Here is a 19,782-nt window from a genome sequence, read left to right as displayed (position 1 = left end):
TAGAAAATTAAAATATCATGATGTATATTATGTGCAAGGTCTAAAACATAATTTGTTGAGTGTGAGTCAAATGTGTGACAAAGGATACATGTTCACTTTTGACTGAAGAGGATGTGAAATCAGAAAGGAAAGCACTGGCAAACTTGTTGCTGAAGGCAAAAGGACAGATGGAAATGTCTACAACTTGAAAGAATGCTTTGAGTCCCAATGCATGATGGGACAAGTCGATGAAAGTTGGTTGTGGCATAGAAGACTAGGCCACCTAAATTTTGATACTCTTGTTAGGGTGAGCAAGAAAGGATATGTAAGACACATACCTCAAATTATTAAGCCAGCAAGCACCTTCTGTGATGAGTGTCAAAGACGAAAATAGACTAAAGAGATTTTCAAGACAAAGGAGTACTCAACTACAAGGCCTTTAGAGCTTGTACATATTGATTTATGTGGGCCTACAAGGACAAGAGCACTAAATGGTGAGAAATACTTTATGTTGTTGATTGATGACTTTTCAAGAATGTCATGGGTCACCTTCCTGCAAGACAAGTCTCAAGCCTTTGAAATATTCAAAATCTTTAGAAAGATGGTTGAGAAAGAAAGTTGATACAAGCTTAAGTGTTTAAAATCAGATCATGGAAGTGAATTCACATCAACTGAATTTGAAGACTACTCTAAAAGGCATGGAATCAGAAGACAATATTCAGCCCCCAAGACACGACAACAAAATGGTGTTGTGGAGAGGAAAAACAGGACATTCAAGGAAATGGCAAGGACAATGTTAAATGAAGCTAATCTACCTAATATATACTGGAAGGAGGCAGTCCATGTTGTTTTATATACATTAAATAAAGTTCAGCTGAGAGTGAGCAACAGAATGACACCTTATGAATTATGGTGTGATAGAAAACCCTCAATGAAGTACTTCAAGGTGTTTGGTAGTAAATTCTTTATCAAAAGAGATGAAGATGGATTAGGAAGCTTTGGTTCAAGAAGTGATGAAGGTATCTTCTTAGGGTACTCAACTCACAGCAAGGCCTATAAATGTTTCAAAAATAGACTAAAGAAAGTGATTGAGAGTGTACATGTAAGAGTGGATGAAGAACTATATAAAGAAAAAATGAGCATAATAAATCAAATTAAAGAATCACATAGTGAAGATGAAGAGAAATCTGAAAGTGAACAAGAAGAAGTACCCAGCAAGACTCCAAATAGATATGTACAAAATAATCACCTTGAAGAGCATATCATAGGCAACAAAAGTGAGGGTGTACAAACTACAAGAAGACTTGCAAGGAATAATGAACAAGTAAACTTCTGCCTTATGACTGAGATGGAACCCAGGACATATGTTGAGGCCAACAAGAATGAAAAATGGATAAAGGCAATGCAAAAAGAGTTGCAGAAGATAGAGAAGAACAAGACTTGGGATTTGGTTCCTAGGCCAACAAACAAGAATGTCATTGGGACTAAATGGGTCTACAGGAACAAGATGAATGAAGAAGGCAAATTAATAAGAAATAAAGCTAGATTAGTTTGCAAGGGGTATGCTCAAGTAGAGATTTTGAAGAAACATTTGCACCAGTTGCAAGGCTTGAAGCTATAAGGATGTTCTTGGTATTCTCGGCCTATAAAGGATATAAAGTATATCAAATGGATGTCAAATCTACATTCTTGAATGGCAATCTTGAAGAAGAAGTCTATATTGAGCAATCTGAAGGATTTCAGCTACATGAAGATGAGAACTTTGTATGCAGATTGAGAAAAGCTTTGTATGGTCTAAAGCAGGCACCTAGAGCATGGTATTCTAGGTTAGATAAGTACCTCCATCAGCAAGGTTTCAGAAAGGGAAATGTTGACAACAACCTATACATTAAGGTGGATGGAGACCACATGATTACAGTTGTGGTATATAGGATGACATCATCTTTGGAAGTAACAAGGAAATCTTATGCAAAGAGTTTGCTAACCAAATGCAGTCCGAGTTTGAAATGCCAATGCTTGGAGAGCTATCATATTTCATTAGTTTGCAGATTCCTCAGTTAGATAAAGGAATATTTATATCACAAACCAAGTATGCAAAGGACATGTTAAAAAAATTTCAAATGGAGGACAACAAGCTTGTTAGTACACCCATGGTGACAGGATGCAAGCTTAGCAAGGACGATGGGTCACCAGATGTAGATCAGGCCTTGTATAGATCCATGATTGGCAGTCTATTGTATCTCACAACTTCAAGGCCTGATATTGTGCAAGCAGTGTGCATGGTAGCTAGATTCCAAGCTGCTCCAAAGCAATCATATGTAAATGCAGTTAGAAGAATCTTCAAGTATCTATAAGGAACACTTAGTTATGGATTATGGTACTCAAAGAAAGGAGATTCCACTTCACAAGCCTTTACTAATGTTGATTGGGCAGGTTGCATCAATGATAGGAAGAGCACCAGTGGTGGAGCTTTCTTCCTTGGAGATAGATTGGTTTCATGGCACAACAAGAAGAAACATTCTATTTCTTTATCTATGGCTAAAGAAGAGTACATGGCTACTACTACCTGTTGTTCACAGGTTCTCTGGATGAAGCAAACACTCAAGGGCATCCAAGTAGAGTATGCAGATCCAATCTCCATTAAATGTGACAATTCAAGTGCAATCAACATCTCCAAGAACCTTGTCATGCACTCAAGGACAAAACATATAGCAATTAAGTACCATTTCTTAAAGGAGAAGGTAGCTGACAAGGAAGTCAAGGTCAAATATGTAAGCACAGCTGAGCAAGTGGCTGATATTTTTACAAAACCGCTACCCAAGGATACTTTTGAATATATAAGACTGAGGTTGGGTTTTTTCCCACCTTCCTTCAACACTTAAATGTATTTTTGAGGTATGTGGTTCAGGGGAGCATACTGTTTTACTACTTTTCATCCTTGAACCTCATGTTTGTCTCAAGGGAGGTTATGAAATTTTTGTGAGCAGTATTAAAACTACTTTTTATATTGTAATAATGATTCACCTAGTGGACTCTATAGAAAACATCAATTGATAGGCATTGTCTAGGCTGAATGTCTTTCAAAGGGGGAGAAGATGTGTACAGGTTTTATGGCAGGTCGTGTGCAGGTCCCTTTGCCATTATTGTCAAAGGGGGAGAAAGGCATGCCAGTGTGTGTTGATGTGTGTGTTGACATTAATAACAAACGGGGAGATTGTTGGAAATATTGTCATTGATGTCAACAAGTGTTGCAAGGATGCCAAGAGGTTGCAAAGAAACAAGTGTTGGAGGATGAAGAGAAAACAGTTGTGCAAGTGAAGTTATCATATTAGGATAACTTAGTCAATCAAATATTGTGTAGGTGAAGTTATCATAAAGGGATAACTCAGTCAATCAAGTGTTATGGAGGTGAAGTTATCTTATTGAAATAGTTGAACATAGGTGGAGTAGCAATTTTGTGTAAAACCGACAAAATAAACTACTCCAACATCATTGTATCAAAATAACTATGTTGCCTAGGAGATCGAGGATGTGCATCAGAGTAGCTATTGAAGGCAGAATGATAAATTTTCACTAAGTTGATGGACCAAACTACTCCAATAAAAGAAAAAAAAGAGAAGACCCCTTGGTAAGTTTATCAGAATAACATTTGCTGATATGTTGAAGGACTATGGGTATGCGATTTTGGAATAGCTATGTTGATGCTTGTTGATGTTGAGTCATCAGAATAAGTTTGTATTGACAGGTTAGTGTACAAATGTTAATCCGATAGTGTTGGTTGTTCTGATGGGGTTGTATTCGAGGTAACTTATGCCGGTAAGGTGTGTCAACATGGAGAATATGTTTCGGGATAGTTTTTGGCGATAAGGGAAATCAAAAGTGAGGTTCTCATCAGAGTAACCTATGCCAATGAAGTTTGTCACCATGGAGTTTGAGTTTTGGAATACCTATTCCGATAAAGGGAGGTTGACAGTATGTCATCAGAATGACTTATATTGTTGTTTCAGCATGATTTTCCTATGCCAATAGTTAATGGTAATTCTGATATGTGGTCATCTGATCTGGAGCTTCTTTTTAGGGATAACTATGAAGATAAACATGAGGAAATAAAAATCCAGTTGACAGAGTAGATCAAGATAAGTGTTTATTATCAACCTGATATGTGCAACATGTTCATATAGCACGTAGGTTAGTCACAATATGAATATTAAATGATCTAAATAGCCTGATTGTCCACATGGAATGTGACCGACCTTGACCATTTGATCTAGATGAAGAATATGAAGACATGTGGCTCCTTGGTGGACAAAACAAATCAGATATGCAGAAGTCAGTGATGGTGGATCTCAATATGGTAGTTGTCGATCCTATCTAGGTAGGTCGATAGAGGATAGTAATCTCATTAATGGCGAACCTATTGTAATCTTTTGATGGGCTTGAGATGATTGATAGAGGTAGGATCAGATCTACTAGATAGATCAAGATTGCTAAAAATAGCAATCTATTGCGAAAAGTGAATAGAATGGAGCTAGACAAAGGGCAGAAAATGGAGCAGACTCATTCAATGCAAGTGGTCGATCCAAGGAGGGAAATCCAATCTACTGCAGACCGTATCCTTGAAGAGTAGATTGAGATTTCTAAGTTTAGTAATCTATGTACAGAACGACCTGAAGACAAATAAAATACATTTTATATGAGCGGCTAGTCTGAGATCATATTGAAGATAGAGAATAAAATCTTGTTGATACGGAGAGTTGACTGTAGGCAAAGGCAATTTGATGTGATTTGACAGGAGTAGATGAGATAGAGATAGTGGTGGAAATAAAGATAACTCTAGAAGTCAATTGAAATAGAGAGGTGAAGTGTTGAAGAGATGTGCATTGTTGAATAGAGTAGATAGAGTGATTTAGAGAGTGATAGCAATAGCAGTGAGAAAGAGAGAGAGAGAAGTAGTAGAGACAAAGAGTTAGAGAGTAGCAAGAACCAGAGATCAAAAAAATGCAGAGCCAAGGCAGATAACATAGTGAGTTATGTACACTGTGTGAGGTAGAAAAGGAAGACAAAGAGTAGAGAATAGAGAAGAAGAGAAGAGAATTGGTTGCAGAGACGAGAAGAGGACAAAAGGCAGAGAGTAGAGATTGAAAACAGAATTCAGAGAGAGCAGAACAAAAGTGAGTTGCAAAACCTCATTTGTAACAAGGTACTTGATTTGTATTTGAAATGTATATTCATTTTATTCTCTAAGTGGGTGCTTAGAGCAGCGGTAGGTTCCCCTTTGAGTAGGTGCTCATAAATCTAGGGGTTGGTGCTCCTTGAGTTGGTGCTCAAAATATCAGGGGTTGGTGCTCCTTGGGTTGGTGTCGTAAAACATATTGTACTTAGTTTTACCTGAGGCTGGATTGGAGCAATAGACTCCAGTGGTTATTCTCACCAAGGTTTTTCCCACATTGGGTTATTCCTTGTACATCTAGGGTTATGTGATATGCTCTTATGTATGTGTGTTTATGTTTCCATTATATCCTTAAAATCTGCACACTGAACTTAAAGTTTTGAAATACACTGATTCACCCTCCCTCTAAGTGTCCATTTGTGTTCTTTAACATGGAGAGATAGATGGAAGTATCAATACATATCATTCATCTTGTACCCTAAACCATATAACATCAATACTGTACCATAAATCTTATATCCTACACCCTATTACCTAAACCGTATACAAGGGAGGGAGAGGTGATGACCTAGAGAGAGGAGGGAGGCAAGAGGAGAGATGGAAAAACAAAGAGAAAGAGAGGGATAAGGATGGAGGGAGGGAGAGGTAGACAAGGAGTGACTAAAAGACCTAGAGAGAGGAGAGATAGAGAGGTAAGGGAGAGAGAATAAAATGATAGAGACAAGTTCACAAAGAGAGGAGAGGTAAGGAGGCAAAGATAGAGATGGACATTGTGGTAAAGAACTAAAGAGTGGAGAGATATAGAGGTGGGAGACCTAGAGCCTAGGAAGAGAGGGGCAAGAGAGAGAAGAGGAGAGAGTTCATAAATGGATATGGGTCTCTTACCCCTCTGTCCCTCCCTCTTCACCTCTCTCTCTCTATGCTCTAGGTCTCTCACCTCTACATCTTGCTCCTCTCTAGATGTTTCTAACCTTCTCCACCTCTCTTCCTACCTCCTTACCCTTCTCTCTCTCTCTCTCTCTCTCTCTCTCTCTCTCTCTCTCTCTCTCTTTGTGAACTTATCTCTCTCATTTTCTTCTCTCTCTCCCTCACCTCTCTATCTATTCTCTCTCTAGATCTCTTAGTCACTCCCTATCTACTTCTTCCTCCCTCCCTCTGTAGCACTCTCTTTCTCTTTGTTCTTCTCTCTCCTCTTCTCTCTCTACCTATCTATGTCTCTCATCTCTCTCTCACCCTCTAGGTATCTTATCTCTCTATCTATCCCCTCTCTAGTTTCATCCCTCCATATAGATAGAGAAGTGAGAGACCTAGAGAGGGAGAGAGATGTGAGACACCTAGATGAGGAGAGAGAGGGATGAGATAGCTAGATGGGGATAGAATAAGAGATAAGTGATGACCTAAAGAGGGGAGGGAGAGAGAAGAAGAAAGAGAGAGGGGGCTAAGGAGGGAGGGAGGGAGAGGTAAAAAAGGAGTGAGAAAACTAGAGAGGGGATAGGTAGAGATGTGATGGAGAAAGAGATAAGTTCTCAAAGAGAGGGGGGTAAGGAGGTAGGGAGATATGTGCAGAGGGCGGGAAAGAACTAGAGAGGAGAGAGACATAGAGGTTAGAGACCTAGAGCCTAAGGGGAGAGGGGTAAGAGACCTAGTGGAGAGATAGAAGTGAGAGAGATAGAGGGGTAAAGAGAGGTGGGTAATGATATTGGGAGTGAGATATAGAGAGGTAAATATGGAGGGATGCAGAGACATATGGATGGGGAGAGAGAGAGAGGGAGGTGGGGAGGTAGTGATCAAGAGAATGGAGAGAGAGTGGAGAGAAACAATAAGAGAGGGAGAGGGAAGAGATAGGGAGGAAGGGAGGGATAGAGATGAGGGTTGTTAGTAGCAATCAAGAAGGAAGACTAAGAGGGGGGTGAATCAGTCTTCACCAGATCACAACAAATTAAACTCCAAAACATAAACTGATAAGCTGCGGCAATAACAGATAAGTAAATTAATAGCACAACACACAACGCCAAGATTTTTATGTGGAAAACCTGGTTAAGGGAAAAACCACAATGGGAAATACCCACAGTAAGATGATACTCTATAGTAGTATGTGAAAATATTACAATGGGGAATGCACATGCATTCAGGTACACTGCCTAAAAGCTCACTGCTCAAAAGATATATGCTCGAAAGGCTACAACCCTCGAGGAAGTCTCACTAACTTACAATATGATTCAGACTACAATTCGGAAGGAGTGAACTACGATAATAGCATCTACAAATGCCACAGTTCTAGTTAAGCACAGTTGTCTGCCCTGCAACACCAATCTCACCTCAACACTTCGTTGAATGATATATCTGTGTTCACACATTTACCTCTCTCTGATGATGCAGACACAATACCAACACCTAAATTACATAAGCATCTCACCTATATATACAAATCATCAGCCTTTATAGCAAGTTTGGCTAAACCCTCAACCCTCAACTCATAATTACAAAAATTACATTACACGATACAAAGATTGACCACCAAACCAATATTATAATTTATATTACATAGCATGGACCTAATTCAAATTCCTAAATGATTACAACCACCAAAACTCCCGCCAAGATCAACCGCAACACACTACATCACCAAAAATACTGCATAACATGCAAATCATCACCGGTTCATAAAAATCACCAAAAACTCATACAATGATCAATTCGGATCACCAAAATAAATAGGACACATCTAGGAAACACTAGCAATATGTTAGAATCATCTAGAATAGTTGCACCAACACCTCTTTTTGAATCTTCATCGATCAACGTCTCAAAGCTCAAGAACACAACCAATCAACAACTATCACAAGGAAAGATAACTTGTGAAGCACCAAATCATGAACCATCTAAAATGAATATACAAAATATCATCCCAAACAATAATCCAAAGTCTCAGTATGGGATCTGATCACATCGAAATATACTGGAGGAAATACCGGATTCTGCAAAACAGTGATCAGCAAAACCAAACTACAAAACCAAACAAAAAACTCTTCCCAAACTCATAGGAATATGTTGACATCAATGACAAAAACATACCCTAGTAGCAGCAATGATCAACCAAATCAAACAATCTCCCCAATAATCCAACAATCTCCCCCTTTGGCATTGATAGCAACATATGAATGTGAAAAACAATCAATGCAAAGAAAGATGAGATCATCAGCAACTCCCCCTAAGATCAAGATAGATAAAGCAGTTTTTTCACATGATCCCTCTCCCCCTTTGACGACAATTCCAAAGATCTCCAAAACATAAAACCAAACTCTCTCCTAAAATAGAAACATGAATCTCTCTCCCCTTGGGACACACAACCAAATCAACAGACTACTCCAGTAGAGGAGCAACACCATCTCATCAATCCAGATAAAAGAATAAGGCTCTGAATTTTACTAGATCTATGCAACTCAATGCATCTAGTTCTCATCAAGAGGGGTGGATACCCCTAACTTGTCTCTCAAATATACAAATGTATCTACAAGCAAAGGCTTAGTGAAAATATCAACAATTTGTTCATTTGTAGATACATATTCCAGCTTCACCTTTTGTTCATTGACTTGATCTCTCAAGTAATTATATTTGATTGATATATGCTTAGTCTTTGAATGTTGCACAAGATTCTTTGACATGTTTGTAGCACTAGAATTATCACAGTATATAACAATAGGCTCATCATAAATAACTTTCATATCTTTCAACATTTGCTTCATCCAAACTATCTGAGTGCAATTACTAGCAACAACAATGTACTCAACTTTAGCAGTAGATAAGGATATTGAATCTTGTTTCTTGCTAGCCCATGAAACCAACTTCTTACCCAAAAAGAATGCTCCACCGGTAGTACTCTTTCGGTCATCAACATCACCAGCCCAATCTACATCAGTGTAAGTACACAACATGAAATAATCATTCTTTGGATACCATAAACCATAATCTTTAGTTCCCTTTAGATATTTGAATATTCTTTTAATAGGGGTGACATGACTCTCCTTTGGATCAACTTGATATCTAGCAGCCATACACACAATATGCATAATGTTAGGCCTAGTTTGAGTAAGATATAGCAGTCCACCAAGCATAGAACTGTACAAAATCTTATTAGCTTTAGGAGATTCATCATTTTTAGACAATTTACAACCAATCACCATAGGAGTTCCATCCGGTTTGGAATCATCTAGTCCAAACTTTTTCAGCAATTCCTTCACATACTTAGTTTGAGATATAAAGATACCTTTTCCTATCTGTGTAATCTGCAAACTTAAGAAAAATTTCATCTCACCAATCATAGACATCTCAAATTCTTTTTGCATATCACCAGCAAACTACATACTCATATCATCATCAACACCAAAGATAATGTCATCAACAAAGACTTCAACAATAAAAATGTTATCATTTTCAATCTTAAAGTATAGATTACTATCAGCGGCACCTTTGATAAATCCCAATTTTAGCAAGTATTTGTCTAATCTAGCATACCAGGCTCTAGGAGCTTGTTTCAATCCATAAAGTGCTTTCTTCAACTTACATACCATGTCTCCATTATCTAACAGTGAAAATCCATCAGGTTGTTCAATGTAAACTACTTCTTTTAGATCACCATTCAAAAATGTAGATTTGACATCCATCTGATATACCTTGAAATCTTTATAAGCAACATAAGCAAGCAACAATCTAACAGCTTCAATTCTGGCAACCAAAGCAAAATTTTCTTCATAATCAATCCCTTCTTTCTGTGAATATCTTTTGTAGACCAGTCTGGCTTTATTTCTGACTACTTCATCAACTTCATTCAATTTGTTCCTAAAAATCCATTTAGTACCAATAACATTTTTATCCTTAGGTATAGGCACAAGTTCCCAAGTGTTGTTCTTTTCAATCTGATCTAACTCTTCTTCCATGTCTCTAATCCAGTTATCATCTTATAGGATTCAACAACATCTTTAGGTTCAACTTTAGAAATCAAACATATTTCTTCTTCAGCTAACCTTCTTCTAGTCATCACACCTTTATTCTTATCACCAATAATCTGATTCTCAGAATGATTCAATCTTGCATACCTTGGAGTCTTCTAATTGTTTTGATCTTCAAGTTCCTGCACATCATCACCAGCAACAACATACGGATTCATAGTCTCTACCGGATCATTCTTGTTATGCTCTTCAGGCTGAATAAGAGCTAAAACATGTTGACCTTCATTATAAGCTCTGATCTCCTTCCCAGGTTTTTCATCCACCTTCACACTTGCACTCTCAACTATCTTTTCCAGTCTCTTATTATAGCACTGGTAGGCTTTTTTATTTGTAGAATGTCCCAGAAAGATAACTTAATCACTTCTAGCATCAAACTTTCCTATATCTTCATCTCTTTTGATATAACATTTTCTACCAAAAACTTAAAAATATTTCACAGTAGGAACATGACCAAACAAAATCTCATAAGGGGTCTTACCGGTATCACCTTTGATATGAACTCTATTGAATGTATAGACTACAGTGCTAATAGCTTATCTCCAGTAGACCTTCAGAACATTTCCTTCAATCAACATAGTTCTTGCATCATCTAAAATAGTATGGTTCTTCCTTTCAACAATCCCATTCTACTGTGGGGTCCTAGGAGCAGATAGTTGTCTTCTGATTCCATGCATTTCACAAAAATAATTGAACTCACTAGAACAGAATTCTTCACCTCTATCTGATCTCTGACACTTCAATTTCAATCCAGACTCAGTTTCAACTTTGGGTTTGAATATCTTGAATTTCTCAAATGTTTCTGATTTTTCCTTCAAAAGACAATACACATCATTCTATAATAATCATCAATTGGCAACATAAAGTATCTATCACCTTGCGCACTTATAACATTTGTAGGTCCACATAGATCAGTATGCACAAGATCTAATAATCCATCTGATGTATATCATTTACTCTTGAAAGAAATTCTTGTTTACTTACCCAACTAGCATTCCTTACATATCGGATTAACAAGTTTAACAATCTTAGGTAGATCTCTAACAACTTGTGAAGAACTGATCTTGATCAATGAATCAAAGTTTACATGACACATCCTTCTATGCAACAACCAACTCTCATCTATCTTAGCAATCAAACAACTTTTCTCACTAGCATTCAAATGAAAAATGTTACCTTCAGTCTTAGTCCCAAATGCAATCTCTATACCAGAGGCATTCAAGATCTTGCATTTACCATCTTTGAATTGTAGATCATAACCTTTATCAACCATTTTTCCAACACTCAAATGATTATGCTTCAAACCTTCAACATACAAGACATCATCAGTGGTATACTTTCCATCAAAAGAAATAGAACCTCTCCCACAGATTACACGGGCTTTGTCATCTCCAAATCTAACTATTCCACCATCATACTTTTCCATGCTCACAAAATTTATTTTATCACCAGTCATATGATGTGAAAAATCGTTGTCAATCACCCATTCACCATTTTCTTCTACCTTTGCAGCCAAAGCTTTTTCCTCAACAGAACAACTAGTGGAATCAATAGGCATTGGTCTATATTCTTTAATGGTAATAAACACAACTTCATCTCCTTCTGATTCTTCATTTGTAACACCCTCATCTGTAGCATAATAACGGTTCTTTTGGTTCCTAAACTTCTAGTTAGACTTATAAGGCTTATCATACTTCTCATGCTTCTCATATCTATCATTCATATAAAACTTATCATGTTTGTCATACTTAGCCATTCTCTTTGGACATCTAGAAGCAGAATGTCCTATCTTATTAAAAGAAAAACATTTCAAGGGCAACTTTCCATCATACTTAATGGAACCTTTAGGCAATCTTTGAGCAATCAATGCTTCAAGCTCATCAAGCTCTCTTTCTTGCTCTGCAATCTCTCTCCTTTCTCTTTCATATATGGATGTCTTGCACTCATCGGGATCATATTTCTACTTACCAAACACAGATGTTGATTCCTTGAATGTTGTATCTAACTTTCCATGTGATTCTCCAAATTCGCTCATCTCAAATGCAGCAAGTTTTCCAACAAAACACATCTCTTGTCACTATAGTTACACTCTAGATCTCATAAATAGCGGCAACCATATGTTTATAAGCATGAGACAAAGATCTTAGTACCTTAGCAACAATTTCATCTTCTTCAATCTTTCCACCGACAGATCTGATACCAAGGACAAGCTCATTCACCTTAGCCATTAATGAATGTATGTTCTCATCATCACCCATCTTCAATGTCTCATACTTTCCTTTTAAACTCTACAACTTATCAACTTTCACTTGACTATCACCTTCATATAGGATCTCAAGCTTCACCCAGATCTCATGTGCGGTCTAAAGTTCCATAACATTTGTCATTCTAGAATCAATCAGGGCACTGAGTAATGCTTCCTTCACTCTGATGTTATATTCAGCTTCCTTAACCTCATCAAGGGTGGATGGTCCATTCTGAGGAACAACATAGGCATTCTTAGTAATCTTCCAATAATCTTCTCCAAGGCATTTCAAATACACCTCCATTCGTCTCTTCCACATAGTATAGTTGCTTCCATCAAACCTCAAATTGTTCTTCTTGAAAAGAATACCTTGAGTTGCATCCTGGATCTCCTCAAGTGATTAAGCTTCTACTGGAGGATCTAGCTCTGATACCAATTGTTAGCAGCAATCAAGAAGTAAGACTGAGAGGGGGGTGAATCAGTCTTCACTGAATCACAGCAAATTAAACTCCAAAACATAAATTGATAAACTGCAGCAATAACAAATAAGTAAATTAACAGCACAACACACAACACCAAGATTTTGAAGTGGAAAACCCAATTAAGGGAAAAACCATGGTGGGAACCTACCCACAATAAGATGATACTCTACATTATTATATGAAATTATTACAATGGTGAATACACATGCATTCAGGCACACTTCCTAGAGATCACTTCTCAAGATATATATGCCCGGAAGGCTACAACCCTTAGGGAAGTCTCACTGACTTACAATATGATTTGGACTACAATCCGGAAGGAATGAACTGCAATAATAGCATCTATAAATGCCTGATGACAGTTTCGGGTAAGCACAGTTGTTTGACCTGCAGCACCAATCTCACCTCAGCACTTCACTGAATGATATATCTTTGTATATTTACCTCTCTCTGATAATGTAAACATAATACCGCCACCTAAATTGCATAAGAATCTCACCTATATATACAAATCATCAACCTTGATAGCAAGGTTGGCTAAACCCTCAACCCTCAACTCATAATTACAAAAATTACATTACATGATACAAAGATCAACCACTGGACTAATATTATGATTTACATTACATATAATGGACCTAATTCAAATCCCCAAATGATTACATCCACTGGAAATCCCGCCAAGATCAACCGCAACACGCTATATCACCAAAAATACTGCATAACATGCAAATCATCACCGGTTCATAGAAATCACCAAAAACTCGCACAATGATCAATGCGGATCACCAGAACAAATAGGACATGACTAGGAAACACCATCAAGTACATTAGAATCATCTAAAATAGTTTCACCAACACCTCTTTTCAAATCTTCATCGGTCAACGTCTCAAAGCTCGAGAACACAACCAATCAACAACTGTCACGATGAAAGATAACTTGTCGAGCACCAAATCATGAACCATCTGAAATGAAGATACACAAGATCATCTCAAACAATAATCCAAAGTCTTAGCATAGGATCTGATCACATCGGAATATACTAGAGGAAATACTGGATTCTTCAAAACAGTGATCAACAAAACCAAACTACAAAACCGGACCAAAAACTCTTCCCAAACTCACCGGAATAACTCACATGAATATGTTGACATCAATGACAACAACATATCCTATCAGCAAAAATGATCAACCAAATCCAACAATCTCCCAAATAATCCAATAGGGGTAAGGAGGGAACGCAAGGTAGAGAGGGGAGAAAGAGGTGAGAGAGACAGGTTTAGAGTTTGGGGGAGCTAAAGTGGTGAGGCGAGAGAGAGAAAATAATGACAGAGTTCATAAAGGGAAAGGGGTAAGGGGTGATGGAGAGAGAGGTGGAGAGGGAGGGAGAGAACTAGAGAGGGTACAAATAGATAGGTGATATACCTAGAGGATGAGAGAGAGGTGAGTGACCTAGATGGAGAGAGAGAAAGAGAGAGAGAGAGATAGATAGAGAGGATCGAGAGAGGTGGTATTGAGACATGGATGGAGATATAGAGAGGGGAGCGAGGGAGAGAGAGTATGTGGGAGGGAGAGGTGATGACCTTGAAAATGGAGAGAGAATAACAAAAGGAGAGATAATAAGGGGAGTAGTGGAGAGAGAGGTAAATAACTATAGAGGGGGGAGATATAGAGGTGAGAGACATAGAGCTTGAGGAGAGAAGGGTGAGAGACCTAGTGATGTAGAGTGGTTAAGCTCTCCTACTAGGTTTGCTTACTCTTGATGTCTCCTTAGGTTATCTCTTGAACCATCCAATGGTTCCACTCTTTCTAACCTTCTAAAGGTTGTAGGGCCCACCCTTACTGACCTTCCCAAGGTCCTTAGTCTAAGGTGACCACTTCTTGTTTTGTGAGTGTCCAACACTCCTTATTAGAGATCTTCCTACTCAACACCTTAACCAAGAGCCAACCCCCTCTACTATAGGATCTTCACTCACACAAGACCAACACACTTAGGGAATATTTTCTTTACTTTTCCAACCCTTCATTTAGGACTTTGGTGTTTAACGGTTTTAAGCTTTAGAGCCGATCTGCTCTTTTAGGCCTACTAGGAGACCTAGTTCAATTAGCCCTATTGATGAGGTATTTTGTAGTTATCTATCAAAAGTCCTGAACACCCCTATTAACTCTTTATCTTTTTAGATACCCATCTAGAATCTTCATACAATATCTCAAGATTAGATATGGGTTTGGTCTCTAACCATCCTAACCCATTTTAGGCCTAATTCCTTCTTTTAAGCCTACAAAATAGGGATTTAATTGAATGTCTTCACCAATTGGATTGCTCAAGGATTATGATGATTGTCTCAGTTCTTTACGTCCATGAGGATTTCCAATCCAACCTTGATTCAATCCCATCTAATGGATTTACCCATCTAGGGCCTGTTGTCCATGATCCCCATTGCTTGCCAACTCAACGTGCCAAGCCTAGGGTATGGTGGCAAATATAGAGTTTAGCCTCCCTTGTCTTAATACCAAAATGAAAACATTATATTCAAGGCCACCTAACATTCTATAAGGCTTCAGGACAAAAATCCACAATGGAATGCTAGTTAGGGGCCATAAAATCCTCAAAACCCTAGTTTGTAGGTCTCTAGGACCCACGTACAACAAAAATGACAAAACTTGCAATCTATGACACTCCAAATCACCATAAAATGAAAGATATGTCTCTACTCTAACAATTCATGCCTTTTTCTGGGTTTGGAAGTCCGTACATACCGTACAAATCCAATTATACTCAACTATACTCACTGAAAACACAAAATTTGAAAGGCTAAACTTGCTCTTCTTGTTACAATTCTTCAACTAACTCTTCTCATCCATTTTCCCAAGCCTTATATTGGTCTTGGGTTGGTTACAAATTCCTTTAACTGAAAAACACAACCAACTAGCAATTGGTGTGAGAAAGTGCAAATGTTGCAAAGTTGCTATGAGCAAATTTTGCAACTTTAAAAACTTTTTGCATAGGTGAGCAACTTTGCTCAAATCCAACCTAGGTCAATTCCAAATGATCCAAATGACCTCATACACCTCTAAACAACAACAAACCAACCTATTCTAACTCAATAACAACTTATTCTACCAAGTGCTCTATCTCGCACCCTTAGGAGCCCATATGCCAAAATTGGCCAATTAGTAATTCCTAGGGTCCTTACAAACGTTTGAGCACTTATTCAAAAACTTATTGACCTTATTACAAACCAAAACAACATGATTCAAATCTCCTAGAATCTACACAACAAAATTGCCTTTGTGCTCCTTCACCATGCTCTGGGGATAAGAAGAACTCAAGTCTCTTGAGTGGATAAGGCTTAAATAATGGTACCATGTTGTAATATATCTCTCTGACATCCATGTAGCCTCTGACTCTGGTAGTCCTGTCCATTTGATCAGATAGTCTTTATAGCCTCCTTTCCTAGTCTTTTTCACAACCTTAGAATCCAAAATGCATTCCAATGTGATTGGTTGAATTGGAGGTAAATCTTGTAACCAGTCTACATCTTCAAAAATAGTAGTCTCTTCCTAATTTGTTGTTGTTTGAGGCCCTTTGTATGGATACAAATCACATACATTGAAGATTGGTGAGATGCCAAAGTTTGGAGGTAGTTTTAACTCATAGGCATTACTGCCAAACTTGTGCATTACCCTAAAAGGTCCAATCTTCTTCATGCATAGCTTACTAGGTTGTCCCTTGGGTAGTAGTGCAGAGCACATAGCTCAAAGTTGTCTTTTCTTGAATTTTAGAGATTTTGTGTGATTTCAAATTATTTTATGTTGTAATAAGGTGGAAGAGATCCTATGATTCTTTTTGAAGCCTTAGTTTGGTTGTCCACACTTTTGTTGTGCTTGGGATCCAAAATTGTCATTATCCTAAAAAGTTGTCAAAATGTCAATTTTTGGTTTGTACCAGGTGGATGCTTGGAAACTTGCTAGAATGTTTGGAAATGGTTTAAATCCATTGTGGGATTCCATTTGAGTGATGTTTCAGGCCTTGAGATCCTTGGAGTGTGTTTTTGCACTCATAGGTAAAAGTTGTCAAAAATTAGTCATGACAACTTTTGCATTTTTAGGCAAAAGTTGTCCATGAAGGAAATGGCATTGGAAGTTGCATAGAACCAACTTAAAATGGTGTATAAAACCTTATAAGCATCTCCAATAATAGGTTAATCAACTTTTGGTTTGCATTCAATTCATTTGCCAAGGGTTTCCTATGCTTTTTCTCACGTTTGGACTATTTTTGCTTTGAATTTATGCTTTTGTACAACTTGTATAGTTTGGTGCGGTGCTCATAATAGCAGAAGAAGTTAGGAATTTTTTTTATCTTTCCAAAAATTATAATATGAAGGTATGAAGTGCTTTGGATCAAAAGTTAACACTGTTTTTGTAAAAGTTGCTCACAAACCCTTAAAACTTGGGGTTTTGGTTGTAAAAATGCATTTTACCTGAGCATCCATGAATGGCACAAGTTTCAATCTAGTGGATGGCTAGTGTAGGCTCTGTAAATATTTTTATAGTAGGATTTTTTTCTTTTTGTAGGCCACGAGGAGGAGAATGGGTGAGATGAATAACACACAAGCTTGTAGCTAGTGTGTGAGGGTAGCAGAGATTGCTCATTTTCAGAGCCATGGAGAAGTGATACCCTAGAAACCCATAGTGTTTTGGAAAGGTATATGGGTTTACTAAAATAATCCAATATTTTTTGGGTTTGTGATTTTGACTAGTGAAGATTTTGGAGCACATCTTCCAAAACTGCCTGGAAGCCCTAAACCCCTTAAAAATAGCTCTTTTTCAGTTACCCTAGTTGTACAACAAACCCAGATGGGAAAATTTGTGATCTTGTTTAAATTCCAAATGGGTATCTGAATATGTAAAAATATATGTGGCTTGTTAGGAAATTTTGGGGGAAAATACCAAAAAATAGTCCAAGAAGAGTTAGTCAATTAGGCCTAATAGTAGCCAGTAGAAGCAAGTTGAAAGCCTACGGTTTGGGAGGAAGGTGCAAACCTTGTCAATGCATAAAATGAACTTGAACATACCTGCACAACATAACCACAACCTTTAAACATGTTGTTAGAGTGAAGATCCTTGGTGGAGGTCTTTGGAGCTTAGTTGGAGCTTTGGGAACCTAGTAGGAGACCATCTCAAAAACAGAGATTTGGGTCAGAACCAACAAGAAAACTCAAGAGGCTATACCTAGGAGGCAAGCCAATAGATTTTAGGCCTTGGAGGTCTAAGGAGTATACCCTAACAAGTTACCTTGGAGGAGCTTGAGTAGAAGGGTGAGTTGAGGAGTTGGGGCAAGTAAGGGTGAATTGGAGAGCTAGGCACAAGACCTATGCATCAAAGTGGTATCAGAGCCATTCTTTGAAAGATTTAGTGTATGTTAGATTGTGAAGAATCAGAAGCAAGTTCAATGCCTCCAAAGGCAATGACTCCAGAAGCCATCTGACAGATGGTGGCAGATATTTTAGAAGGATTGAAGGATACAGAAGGAAGTAGAGGAACCAGAGAGGCAAAGAAGGAGAAGGGAAAGGTTAAGATAGAATGGGGTGATGAGATTGATGAAGAAGTGGAAGATGGAAGGGAACCAGCAGCAGTAGTTATGCCTCAAGACCAAAAGTTATTCCTAGATGTAGTCAAATCTATTTCTAGGGACAATCTGGATGGATTACCCACATATGGAGGAAACCTCAATGGAGAAGAGTTGCTAGATTGGATAGAAGCTCTCAATAATCATTTTGATTACAAAGAGGTAGTAGAAGAGAAAAGAGTTAATGTGGCCAAATCAAGAATGAGAGGATTGGCATTGGTTTGGTGAAATATGATGCAAGAAGAAAGGATACAAGAAGCTAAAAAGAACATAACTTCATGCGAGCGTATGATGATCACACTTAAGGCACAATTCCTTCCAAGAGATTATGACATTCAAATTCATAAGACACTACAAAATCTGAAACAAAGGGAGCAAGATGTCAATGCTTACACAGAGGAATTCCATAAACTAAACCTGAGAGATAAGAAGCATGAGAATGAGGTGGAGAAATTGGCTAGATACATGAATGGATTGAGACAAAATATACAAGATGAAATTAGTATCCTTACTCTTGATACCGTTCATAAGTGTTTTCAGTTAGCATTAAGGGCAGAAGACAAAATAAAGAAGAGGAGTGAACAAAATCAAAAGTTTAGAGGTGGAAGATACTTTAGAGGAAGGGGAACTTTTAGTAGAGGACAACAAACATCAAGGAATGAAGAAAAATCAAGGCAAGAAGGTGGTGGAGACTCTTCAAGGGGGACATTTAGAGGATCCTTCAAAGGAAGAAACAATTCTACAGGCAGATTTGGAAGCTCGGGAAGAGGAAATTTAGTTTTCACCGGTAGATGTTACAATTGTAATCAAGTTGGCCACATAATGGGAAGGTGTCCAGAGAAAGCAACCAGCACTTCACACTCATACATGGGTGAGAGAAGAACACAATTAGTGTAGGAAGAAGACAATCAAAGTGTGTCTTCCCCTCAAAGCAAGGCACACCCAGTGACAGATGGTGAAATTCCAATGCTAAGAAGGACTTTGTTGAAGATTCCTCAAGCTCAAGAGCCACCACAAACGATGAGTTTGTTTAGAACAACTTGTAAGTCTCAAGGAAAGATTTACAAATTAATTGTAGACTCAGGTTCAACTGAGAATATAGTTTCAACTGAAATGGTGGATAAACTCAAGTTAAAGATCCTGCCACATCTCACTCCCTATAAGGTGTCATAGCTCAACCGAGGCCAACATGTCTTAGTTGATGAGCAAGCATGGGTAGACTATGAGATTGGTGAGTATAAGGACAAGATTTTATGTGATATATTTC

Source organism: Cryptomeria japonica, chromosome 1, assembly GCF_030272615.1.
Source record: "Cryptomeria japonica chromosome 1, Sugi_1.0, whole genome shotgun sequence".
Taxonomy (NCBI): Eukaryota; Viridiplantae; Streptophyta; class Pinopsida; order Cupressales; family Cupressaceae; genus Cryptomeria; species Cryptomeria japonica.
This window is presented reverse-complemented; position numbering follows the sequence as displayed.